This window comes from Alligator mississippiensis, chromosome 8 (genome assembly GCF_030867095.1).
Source record: "Alligator mississippiensis isolate rAllMis1 chromosome 8, rAllMis1, whole genome shotgun sequence".
Lineage (NCBI taxonomy): Eukaryota > Metazoa > Chordata > Crocodylia > Alligatoridae > Alligator > Alligator mississippiensis.
The window spans coordinates 17,397,251-17,409,788 of NC_081831.1; the positions used below are offsets into that span (position 1 = coordinate 17,397,251).

The following is a 12,538-nucleotide window of genomic DNA, read 5'->3' on the forward strand; positions in this document are numbered from 1 at the left end:
ACTATTTTTTACAGCATATTTAACATTCTATATATTTACATAAACCAACCATGTGGGGGGTCATTTTGCATAAACCACTCATACAAAATCTGGTTTCTCACTTCCCCCCACATTTCCCATTCTAATGAGGCAAGGCAAAGAATTGGGAATGGATAAAAGAGGGAGAGAAGTTTGTGTGAGAAAGTGCAACAAACTTTCTTGTCTCTTTCTGGTTATTACCACCTCGGTATTCCAACTGATGACACCAATTCTAAGGAAAAGTAAAAAGATCAGCCCTTGACTCTCATGGTGACTTCATGATTATACTATATGATATGCTACATAAACAGAATTTCCCATCCACTATGCAAGTTGATAACAAACTGTGACATTTGGGGTTTGAAATGACATTCTGAAGCGACCAAGCTAGAGAAATAAATTACTGTCATTTATTTAAATTATTACTTTGAATTCTCTTAGTTTAACCCAGCTGCAAATGTCTTTCCTCCCCTCTCCTCTAACTGAATCTGTCTAAGGATGACAAAACATGAAGCTACTCCTTAATGTTGAGAACAGCAACTTGCAAAACGGAGAGTCTGTAGAGATTTAGAGTTCAGCACAGGTTTGGCATCCTCTTTTTCCAGTGTAAGATGTTAAAAAGTTGTGCTGTAGCATTTACGCCTCAACAAGTTTCTCCAATTCTTGGAAAGGTGCCAGTATTTAGAGTCAAGTGTTTATAAAGTGGGAATTACTCCATCCAGTAAAATGAAACAATCGGTACTTAAAGGTTATCTATTTAACTTCTAGAAGTTCTACTGTTTATGCTGGGCTTTTACCTCAGGAAGTAAAGAAAATAATCCATTTAGTCATATTAACAGACAGTAAATTGCAAAAGAACAAAACAAAAATCGAAGAATGACCTTATTATTTGACTGGCTTCTTTTTTCTGTAACACAACCACATCATTATTAAAAGCTTGGGAAGATGAAGAGGACAGAACAGAACTTTCCTGGCTGAAAAGAAGCAATTTCAAGCTACTCTATTTTGCGCAGGGGCACAATTAGAAAAGGAAGTACCTCCAATGGCAGGCTCTGCAAAAATGGCACTCAAAAATACAATTCACTTGCACTTATTTTCAGTTTATCAATAGGTGGTGCCAAAGAGAAATAAATTACTGCATGCCTAAGCAAGCTCCAGGGGGAGGGATTATCATCATGCAGTAAAAGTAAAGTGTGTTTTGAAGTGCCACATAAGATGTCTGTCCTACATGCACTACTATAGTTGATGGCATTTCTAAACATCATTTGGTTTTATATAAGGGCATTATACAAATTCTTAAGTGCCTGAAAATAACACTATTGAGCAACATATTTGATTTTCAAATAGCTATGTGTTTATTTTTAATCTATTTTGTATTTATTTTTTGCTGCTAAAATGCTGGTTCCCCTAATCCACGTGCAAACTAATGGCAACAAACAAAAAGGAATACAAAGTGTGAAAATAAAAGGGCAAGGGGAGAAAAGTGAAGACAGTTCATGCCAAGCGCTTATTATTAATGCACCTTACTCCTACCTAATCAATTAAGAGAGAGTTATTTTTATGACCAATATATAGTTTATGCTAGGAATATCAGAGAAAAAAACTGAATAGTAAGTAAATGTCGGAGTCTGAGTATATATACATTCCAACTCTCTCATATGTACTCATATCAGATATTGAATGTGAGGAGGGAAGGACTATCTTTCTCTGCTAAAAAGATATTATGCATAGGCTCATTTTGTTGATGTCATCAAAGCCAATGACATATTAACTACTTCCTCTTTCACATTCAACTTCTATAAATGCCAGGCTTCTCAAGCACACACTTTTTGCAAGATCACCTTTTCATGTGTGGACCACATAGCTGGAATGACCATGTTAAATCACTTCCAAACAGGATCAGACAATGATGGGCTGGAAGAGGCAATACTTGTTTCACATGCACCAGTACATACAAAAAAGTAAAAATTATGCAGTTTATTTGCTGTTTACTGAAGAAAAGAGAAAGAGAAGTCACTCATTTATTAAAAAAAGTGGCCCCTGAAAGTAAAGCATTATAGCAAATTCCAGAAGAGTTCAAGAAGAGCACAGCAATCACCTGCAGATACGATTTGCCTGTACTCCTACATTAATAATCTTCCCATATGTCTCAATAAAAGAAGCAAAGCAGCATACTGATGCATCAAGAATTTGAAAAGTTACCACAAATATTAAGTGTGATGCACAGCTGCTGTTGGGAATGTTATGTGATGCCGGAATTTGCAAACCCGCACTTCAGCTTGCAGAATCAATATGTGGAATATATTCACATTTTAATGTAAAATGAATCATGCATTGCTAGTAAACAGACAGCTCTACTGCCCCAGGAAATTGCCCAGAACACCAGCGGCTCAGGAAGCAGAGGAATTCATCTCACACACTGTGCCACAAGTTAAAATAGTGTAGCATGTGCAAAGTTGAAATTTTCTAAAAAGCATTTCAGGAAAAGAAAATACTTAAATTCTCTCAGCCTACATATGGGGGGAGGGGGGTGTATATAGACCGCTATATGTAGGCTGAGAGAATTTAAGTATTTTCTTTTTCTGAAATGCTTTTTAGGAAATATATATATAGGTATAGGTATAGGTCACTTGGTAGTATTTTCAACTCTCAGCCAAATTGTCTCAGGGCCTTATAGTGTAACTGGCACCCGTCATTCTTTACAGAGCATGGTGTAGGCACCAATGAGTTCTTTGATGGCTGCTGGGTCTGATGAACATGTGACAGTCCTGCCTGTAGATAGGGCACACCCTTGCACTAGCATAGCTCTGAATCTGAGCAGCAGATTCTTTCCTCCTCTGATGCTAGTCATCACAAAACTTGATCCAGTCCTCCTCGCAGGACTTCATTCCATCTACAAGATGACTCCGCCAACCATGACTCATGGGACCAGGAGTATGGCCACCTCCCCTGGCAAGGTTTGCTCCACTTTGGAGTCTCTGGGGCGACAGATAGAGGAGCTCCAAGCCACAGTCCAGAGACTGTGTGCCATCAGGGATGGCGAACGGGATATCAACTCCTACTGTCAGGTCCTTCACCCCCTGGAGGCAGTGGGTAGACTAAGGTCACCTCCCAGGACAAGGGAGGACTCAGGGATCTCCCATACTGTCCAGCCAGGGGGTTGGACCAAGGTGGTCAAGGGCCCAAAGTCCCCTCCCCTCCGGGGCTTTGCAACAGGTACAAACCTCTTGCAGCCCCGGTTGAGCCTGCAGAGATGCCAGCTCCTGCAGGCAAGGGAGGATCACCCACCCCCACTCTCCCTAAGACGAAACGCAGAGTGGTCATCGTGGGAGACTCCCTCCTGAGGGTGACTGAGGGGGCAACCTGCCACCCTGACCCCCTAGCCTGGGAGGTCTGCTATTTCCTGGGGGCCCACATCAAGGATATAGCAGAGAGGATCCCAAAGATTATCTGACCACTACCCTATGTTCCTCATCCATGTGGGCACAAATGACATGGCTTAGAGCAATCCCAGCTGGCTCATGAGAGACTACAGGGCTCTGGGAGCGGGGCTGAGGAAGTTGAGGGCACAGCTGGTCTTTTCCTCACTCCTCCCAGTTGTAGGTCATGGACTGAGGCGGAAGAGACGGGTTGAGATAGTCAACCAAAGACTGCGGCGCTGGTGTCATCGTGAAGGCTTCGGCTTCCACGATCACAGTCTGCTCTTTGGTGAGAGAGGCAGTGGTCTGCTGGGGAGAGATGGCTTCCATCTCACTCCACTGGGGAGGAGGTTCTTCTCAGCCAGACTGGCTGACCTGCTCGACTGGGCTTTAAACTAAGCCTGCCGGGGGTTGGGGGGATTATCACCACTGCTAGCCCACTGGGCAACCCTTGTAAATCCAGTGGGCTAAGGCAGTTCAGGGAACCCACCCCTACCCTAGCCCCGGAACGATCTGTAGGGAAGGCAAGGGCCCCCAATGAGACACTTGCCTGTCTGTAAACCAGTGCCAGGAATTTGGGGAATAAACAGGAGGAACTGGTCCTCCTGCTAAACAAGAATGACTACAACCTCATAGGGATAATGGAGACCTGGTGGGACTCGACCTATGACTGGGTCACAGGTATAGATGGCTATACCCTGTACAGGCGTGATCATGCAGATAAAAGGGGTAGGGATGTAGCTCTCTATGTCAAGGACAGCTTGACACATCTCTGCAAATTGACATTGGCATCCAGGAAGGATGACTGGAGTCTCTCTGGGTCAAAATACGTGGGGAACATGGCTCAGGGGACATCATGGTAGGAGTCTACCACAGACCTCCTAACCAGAAACAAGAGCTGGACCAGGAATTCGCCAGGGAACTGGCTGAGGCTGCATGCTGTCAGTGCATGGTTGTCATGGGAGACTTTAACTACCCAGACATCTCATGGACAGAGCACTTGGCCAAATCTGATCAGTCGCAAAGCTTCCTCACTTGCATGGATGAGCTCTACCTGACTCAAGAAGTCTATGGGCCGACAAGAGGTAAAGCGTTGTTGGACCTGGTGCTGGCTAAAGGGGATGACATGATCAGTGACCTAAGAATTGATGGAAAGCCGAGTGATAGTGACCACGAACTGATCACCTTTACTATCCATTGCAAAGCTGGCAAATCAGTCAGCAATACAGAAGTCCTTGACTTCAGAAAAGCTGACTTTGACAAGCTCAGGAGGCTTGCTGTCAAGGCCCTAAGGGACCATGACTCAACAGGAAGAGGAATCCAAGAGGAGTGGTTGCTCCTCAAGGGAGCGATCCTGACAGCACAAGGGTTGGCCATCCCATCTTGGAGGACAGGTACCAAAAGGGCACAGCAACCCCCTTGGCTCAGAGGGAACTTGAGGATCTGCGACACCTCAAAAGAGAGACGTATAAAGGATGGAAGGTTGGAATTACCACCAAGGAGAAGTACTCAGCATTGGTCCGTACCTGCAGAGAGTGGATCAGGAAAGCCAAGGCTGCAACCGAGCTCCATCTGGCTTCACATATCAAAGATAACAAAAAGTCCTTTTTTAGATATGTAGGGAGTTGGAATAAAGCAAGGGTAACATTGGACCCCTGCTGAACCAAACAGGATAGCTGGTAACTGACACCCAGGAAAAGGCCAATCTGTTTAATGTGTACTTCGTGTCTGTCTTTCATCAATCCAATGGGACCGCCCTGCCTAGCAAGGCACGTGTGACCGCCGAGTCTCGAGTAATTGGTCACGTGCTACCTTGGCTCGCGCACAGAGGGGTGTACGCCTCGCAGCCTCCCGAAAAATTCTGTGCTGATGTTCCCTCCATGGGAATCCTTCCCCTATCTCGTCTGCCATGACTTGAATGTTTCCCAGTGGGGGGAATGACTATCCCAGGGATCTCCTATGGCACAGGTGGCCTGGTGGTCACTAGCAGGGCTCCACCACCCCTACACCCTGTCCTCACGCTACCTCGATGAGTTGTCCCCTCTTCGTGACCATGTGCCTCTTCTACTACCGTAGAGCCTCACGATTTCTCTCCTGTTCAGGATACTGGCTTCTAAGGCCGATCCGCTTATTTTATCCTGGGTTGTGTTCGCCGGTCTTGCTTGTGGTGCCCGTACTCTCCTAGGAGGGGCCTTTTCCTCGACCTTGACTTGATGTGCCGCCCTATGAACTTTGCCATGTCTCTCCTACTCTAGTGTAGTTTCCTACCCCTCAACCCCTTTGCATGGGAAAACTCAAAAGAAATACAAAAAGAAGAACAAAAAGCAACTCTCTTCCCGGGTCTTTTATATCACAGAACCTGGGTGCCAAGCTCTCTACGGTCTGGCCAGGAGCTGACCTCCTTCTCAGGTCCTCCCTCCCCCTCCTTCCCCTGCCTCTATAAGCCGTGGGCTATCTTGCTGCACTCCGCTCCGGAGCGTCCCTATCTGGGTGCCTCGCTGTTTCCTGATGAGTGGCTGGCTCTCTCCCACACTCAGGATCAACGCCTGAGTTCCCTGCAGTCCTTCTGGCTGCTTCTGTTGGGGCTCTCTTGCCAGGTAGAGCTCTTCCTCCTCCCTCTGGCCCCCAATACTCCCACATGCAGTGGTGATGACTCCTGCACATCCTGCAGCTGAAATTCTTGCAGGCTGGTGGAGCCACTTCCTGCTCGCCTCCTGCACTGACGGCTTGTTCCCAGCCGCTGTTGCTGTGGCTGGCGTCAGGAGCCTCCTCTGGCTCCCTGCTCTCTCTTCCCAGTGGTAATCCCAGAGGGGGCCTGGCATCCCCACATTCCCCGGGTCCGTCCTCTCCTCCCCTCTTCCTTGTCCATCAGTCCATTTTATTCCTGCTGGACGGTGATCACTGGTGACGTCACCAGCTGGCCTCAGCTGAATAAAGGCGTGACTAATGAGCCGCTCAGGCTTCTCCTTCTGTTTCTGCTGTGTTGTGGCTCCTGTTGAAGGTAAGTATTTTTTTCTTGTTTTATCTTCCCTGTGTGTTTGCTTTTCTCTCTCCTGTCCCTCCTGCCTCTCATAACTTTCCTTTCTTGTCTGAGGTCCTTCCCCCTGTTCTCTCCTGGGACAACGTGAGATGGCCAGGGTGAGGGCATATTTATACCCAGCATCGGTGTTGATCTAGTAAAGGATCACCTTGACAGGCTGGACACCTTCAAGTCAGCTGGTCCTGACAGATTACACCCTAGGGTACTCAAGGAGCTGGCAGGTGGCATAGACCAAACATTAGGAAAAATATTTGAAAATTTGTGGCACTCAGGTGAAGTACCTGAAGACTGGAAGAAGGCCAATGTGGTACCCATCTTCAAGAAATGGTGGAAAGTAGATCCCGGAAATTACAGGCCAATCAGCTTGACCTCAATCTCTGGTAAGAGTCTTGAGAAAATTATCAAGAAGACCCTTCTGGATAAGCTGGCTGAGGGCAACATCCTGAGGGATAGCCAGCATGTGTTTGTCGCGGCTAGGTCTTGCCTGACCAATCTCATCTCCTTCTATGAACAGGTGACGTATCACCTGAACAAGGGAGAAAAGATTGATGTCATATACCTGGACTTTAAAAAAGCCTTTGATTTGGTGTCCCATGACCTCCTCATGAAAAAACTGGACAACTGTAGCCTCAGCTAAACTACAGTCCAATGTCTGGGAAACTGGCTCTGAGGTTGGACCTAGAGAGTAGTGGTTGATGGCAGTGAGTCATTATGGCACTCAGTGACCAGTGGTGTCCCCCAAGGCTGTGTCCTTGGACTTGTTCTCTTCAATGTCTTTATCAATGATGTGGACATTGGTGTAAGAAGTTCACTTGCTAAGTTCACTGATGACACTAAACTTCAGGGCATAGTTTCCACACCTGAGGACAGGCTAGTGATCCGGGCTGACTTGGATAAGCTTAGTAAGTGGGCGGACATAAACCTGATGACATTCAATACCAATTCAATACTGATAAATGTACCTTGGGGGAAAAAAAACCCGCAGCATACTTATAGGTTCAGCAGTGCTACGCTTGCTAGCACGACTGCTGAAAGAGACTTGGGGGTCATGACTGACCACAAGATGAACATCAGCCACCAATGAGATGTCACAGCTGGTAAAGCAGAAAAAACTCTGGCTTGCATCTATAGATGCTTCTCAAGTAAATCTCCGGATGTCATCCTCCCACTGTATTCAGCCTTGGTGAGGCCACAGCTGAAGTACTGCATCCAATTCTGGGCTCCACAATTCAAGAAGGATGTCAAGAAGTTTGAGAGAGTCCAGAGGAGAGCCACACGCATGATCAGAGGGCAAGAGAATAGGACTTATGAAGAGAGGCTGAGAGCCATGGGACTCTTCAGCCTGGAAAAGCACAGGCTCAGGGGAGACCTGGTAGCTGTGTATAAGTACACAATGGATGTTCATCAGGATCTAGAAGAATGTCTGTTCACCAGAGCGCCCCAAGGAAAAACAAGGACCAACGGTCATAAACTCCTACAAGACCATAAGAAAAAATGTCTTTACTGTCCGACCCTACAAGACCTGGAATAGACTTCCACCTACTCTGGACTCATTCAAGAAATGCTTTGATGCTTATCTTGCTGGGGTCCTTTGACTCTAGCTGACTTCCTGCCCCTAGACTTGATGATCCAGCCCTAACATCTATGAAATCTATGAATCAGAGCAGCATTCTGCACTCCTTTCCCAATCATCTGCAGAGATTCAAAGGATGCTAAGACATCTTTGCAAGAATAGTGAAATCTGCATAGCGGTCTTTCTTTCTAGACCCTTCACAAGCTGCAGAGTACAGCATATTCTTCAGGATCCTGTGATGCAGCATTTGCTTGACATGACCAAGCCACCTGAATCTTTTCTGACTAATCAACATTCCCATTAATGACATACCAGCAGGATATAACACTTCCACATTTGTCTTATTCGAGGAATTTTATGCAGGCATCTGATTTGAAAGCTGTTTAGTCCTTCGGTATGTTTGGTGTAGGTCATCCATGTTTCTGAGCCATATAGAAGAGTGGATAAAACACACATCTCATAAATGCCTTGTTATAGTACAATAATCCATGAAGTGCTGTTTCTCGGTCAATATGTTAAATTGAAGTTCCTTCTTTCCCATTCTTGGTAGGTGTCCACGTTAAAGATTCCATGGTATCCCTTTAGAAATGATCTCACCATTCCAATCCACAATCCTTCTGTCAGTAAAGGAGATGCTAAGGTTGTGTATAGTATTAAATATTGATCTTAGACTGGAACTCCCTAAAATGAGATAATCTGTTAGTGTAGTAAAACTGAGATATGGTTTAAAACAACTGCTGTCTGTCACTGATGCCTCCTGGGCTGAGAAAGGCGACCATGGGTAATCTTAGATGATACTGGCAGGTAAATGTTGACTTTTCAATGGTAATCACTGCTGATACGAGTTAGTCTCTAAGACGACATCCTGCCCAACTTTCTGTAGTCAAGTGGTTTTCAGTTAATCTTTTCTGCAAGTATTTTAAGTTTTGGAGATTTTTGAACAACTGCCTAAAAAAGTATATATTTGGGAACTCAAAGTTAAGATGAAATTAAACGTTGCCAAGTAAGCGGGAAAGTGGGAGGAGGAGACAGCTAGAGACAGGCTGTTATCACCCACAAGCTGAGAAACTACGTCTAAAATAAATCAGCATTTCGTTCTTCTTCGTAATAAGTGTTTCTAGTGACTGGAATTCTTTATAAATGACACTCATAAGATATTTCTGTAGTATTTTTTCACAAGGACAGGAAAATAATAGCCTCCAATTTTGATCAATTCTACTTTAATTTGCATAATCTGCATTCAGACTTTTTATCATCGTTATAGTCTGACTATAATACTATTGGCATTTTAACATGCCATGAAGACCGTAAATGACTGGGATTTGCCAAGGGATTTGGGACTTGCTGGGATTTTATACTTAAAAGACAAATAATTCTCATATCTTTTAAAAAAGATATGAAAGCATATGCGTTGATACTGGAAGGGAACAGAGCTCATTGTGGGTAACTTTTTAAAGTCCCTTTCTCTGCTTGCATAATATCACCCATGAGCTAGAGACACTGTCTCACAGACATACATGCAAGAAGAAGTCTGAGAGAGAACCTAAGAACAATTCCACCTGAAGCAAAAGTTTCTGACAAGTAAAACTTTGATGACACAGCTGGCTTGGAGTTAGAACTGTCTAAATGTCTTTCCAGTGTCAAACAACATATGGCTGGAACTCGACCTTTCTTGGCAAAAGCCTTCATACTCACTAAGGGGAGCAGCATTGAAGAGAATCAAAAAAATCCTCGCCAGGCCTAACAATGGATCCAAGGATGTATTTGGGTCATAACAAATTATTTTGATTATAAAAATGAAGCTGTATAATGATTATTTCCTTTTTTATAGATACATTTTATCCCAGTCCTTTCAAAGAAAGTAACTGACCTGTTTTGATAGGAAGCTATGGCCTCTTGAACACTTCAAATCCCAGCAAAATAAAAAAAAATGAGTGAAGACAGCCAAGTGGTAGAAAATAAATTTCCTGTCCACACATGATTAGACAACCCAGTCTGTTTTTCATTTACCCTATTCTCAGCAAGAACACCCACTTTTATTACATCACATGCAAAGCATTAAGCAGCTTTGCAGACGGCAAAGTTGCAAAACAACATATAATAACTTTCCTTTTATGGAGCCCAAAATGTAGCAAACCTCTGAACTATGCTCATAAAATCTACAGATTCAGTAAATTCTAACATAGCTTATGATTCCCTTGCTGATAAAACTTTCATAGGAATAAACAATAGCAAGATCTAGCTGGTCTGAAATTCATACAGGGAGACTGTAATGGTTTTAAAATCTGCCATAGTATGTACATAATCACTTATAAGCTATTTCACTTCTGGTCAGTTTGGCTAGCAGCACACAAGAATAAAAGTGACATCTTGCTCACCGTTTTACAATTCTTGCTCAAACGGTAATCCCCCTTAGTGACTTTTAAATGTGTAGACTAGGGCTGTGCAAAATTTAGCCGGGTGTTTCGTTTCAAAGCTGTTTAGCTGTGTTTGGAGCTCGAAACAGTGAAATCGAAACGAAACAGAAGGCTTCGAAACAGCTTCAAAACGAAACAAGGGCGCTCAAAACATTTCAAACGTTTTAAGTTCTGAAGCCGGGCTTACTTGGCTTCAGTGCCAACATTGGCAGTCTCTTCTCATCCGGTGTGGGGATCTGGGGGCCCGCACCTCTGGGAGGGCTGCAGGGCTGTGCTGGACTCCTTATTGGATTGCAAGCCTCCAGATCTGTGCACCGGATGAGAGGAGGCTCAGGCTGCTGTTGCCACCTGGGATGGGCGGCAGCAGCAATCTTCTCCAGTGCTGGGCACAGCCCATGCCCAGCATCAGTTCCAGGTTGGAGAGGGAGCCTCCTCTCATCTGAGGGCTCACACCCCTGGGAGGGCTGCTGGGCTGTGATGGATTCCTCCCAGAGGTGCGAGCCCCTGAATCTGTGCGCCAGATGAGAGGAGTCCCAGGCGGCAGCAGCAATCGACTCTGGTGCTGGGTACAGGCTGTGCCCAGCGCTGGTTCCAGGCGGCAGCAGTAGCCTTCTCCCATCTAGTGTGCAGATCTGGGGGCCTGTACACTCAGAAGGAGTTCAGCACAGTCCCACAGCCCTCCCGGGAGTGCAGACCCCCAGATCTGTGTGCCAGATGAGAGGAGGCTGCCATTGCCGGCAAGTGTTAGGAGTTTTGCTTTGAAGAGTTTGAGATGCAGTTTCCCAGAAACCTCTCCACCTATCTCCTTGAAACTTGGCAGGCTTCATGCCCTCATCCAAATCAGGTAAGAAATAACAAAGTTTTTGCCATTTTCATGATTCCCCTTTATAGCCTATGGCCGAAAGTTGTCGAAACAGCGAAACAGTTTTGACAGAACGAAATGGGACAGTGCTTCAAAACAAAATGAAACGAAACACTGTCCCCTTGAAACGGTGAAATGGATATCAAAACAAAACAATGGTGTTTCGCACAGCCCTAGTGTAGAGCTGTGACTGAAGACAAACTCTGAAAGATGTCCCAAGTACCATCCTTTTCTTCTAAAAGAACAATGGCCAGAACAAAGAACCTTAAGAAATGAAGGGCTCTAAAGTTAGAGAAACTCCGGGATGAGTAATGAATTCTCCACAGTCCTTCTTGAAAGCAGAAAAGGTAAAGAAAATCTGATAAAATATGTAAGTGGGAGACAACGTTTCTATTGTGAGATTATTTCAGCACATATCTTCTGCATTTTAAGTTTACCTTTTTAAAATGAAAAGACAGAAAGTACAACTAAAAGAATAGCTTGTTGCTAAGTTATTACAGTATATTTTATCAGAAGAGTGTTACAAAAATCAACGTAATGAAACAACCCCTCCCCCAAGAAATTTCCCCCAAACAAGACCCCCCACAGATGGTGTGCAAACATACATGCATGCAAACACATACACACACACCAGATACAAACACTTCTGGGTTGGAGGGAAGGAAATACTCCATTTGTAAAAAAGGGTAATGGGACCTTTAATATTCATATATTTAAAAAATCAGTTTTAATGGAGGCATCAATACATTTACTGTTCATGATTTCAGCTTTTTAGTAATTTTTAATCTAAGTAGGACACTGAAGAAGACAATTGTTTAGGAACACCACCATATTTATTTTTTTAGTAAGGACTAATATTAGCAAATACTCAGTGATATATTTGAAAATCTGTAAGTATTTAATACTACTCCTTGTTTTGAATTGGTGATCGAGAATGTTTTCCCTTCATTTTATTATTATTTAAAAAAATTCTCATATAAAACCCTGTCAACCTGTCCCTTCCAACATGACCAGGTCATTTAAAGGACTGAAAGACTTGGATTTAAATTTATGGCTCACTTCATACATTTTCTGTCTATACCAGGGATGACCAAACTTCTTAAGCTTTCTAGTTGCAAACCAAACTGCTGACAAAGCCAAGAGTCACAGGAAATAAAACTTTCAGGATGTGCATGCCCAAGAGTCAATGTTCTGCCCACAGTGTCCCAG

The 12,538-nt window shown here is 44.3% G+C and overlaps 1 protein-coding gene across 16 annotated transcripts in view; it reads right to left on the reverse strand.

Moving 5' to 3' along the window:
* The window catches only part of B3GNTL1 (UDP-GlcNAc:betaGal beta-1,3-N-acetylglucosaminyltransferase like 1), a 350,365-nt gene that overhangs the window by 101,382 nt on the left and 236,445 nt on the right, over positions 1–12,538 (reverse strand). The window lies entirely within an intron of this gene.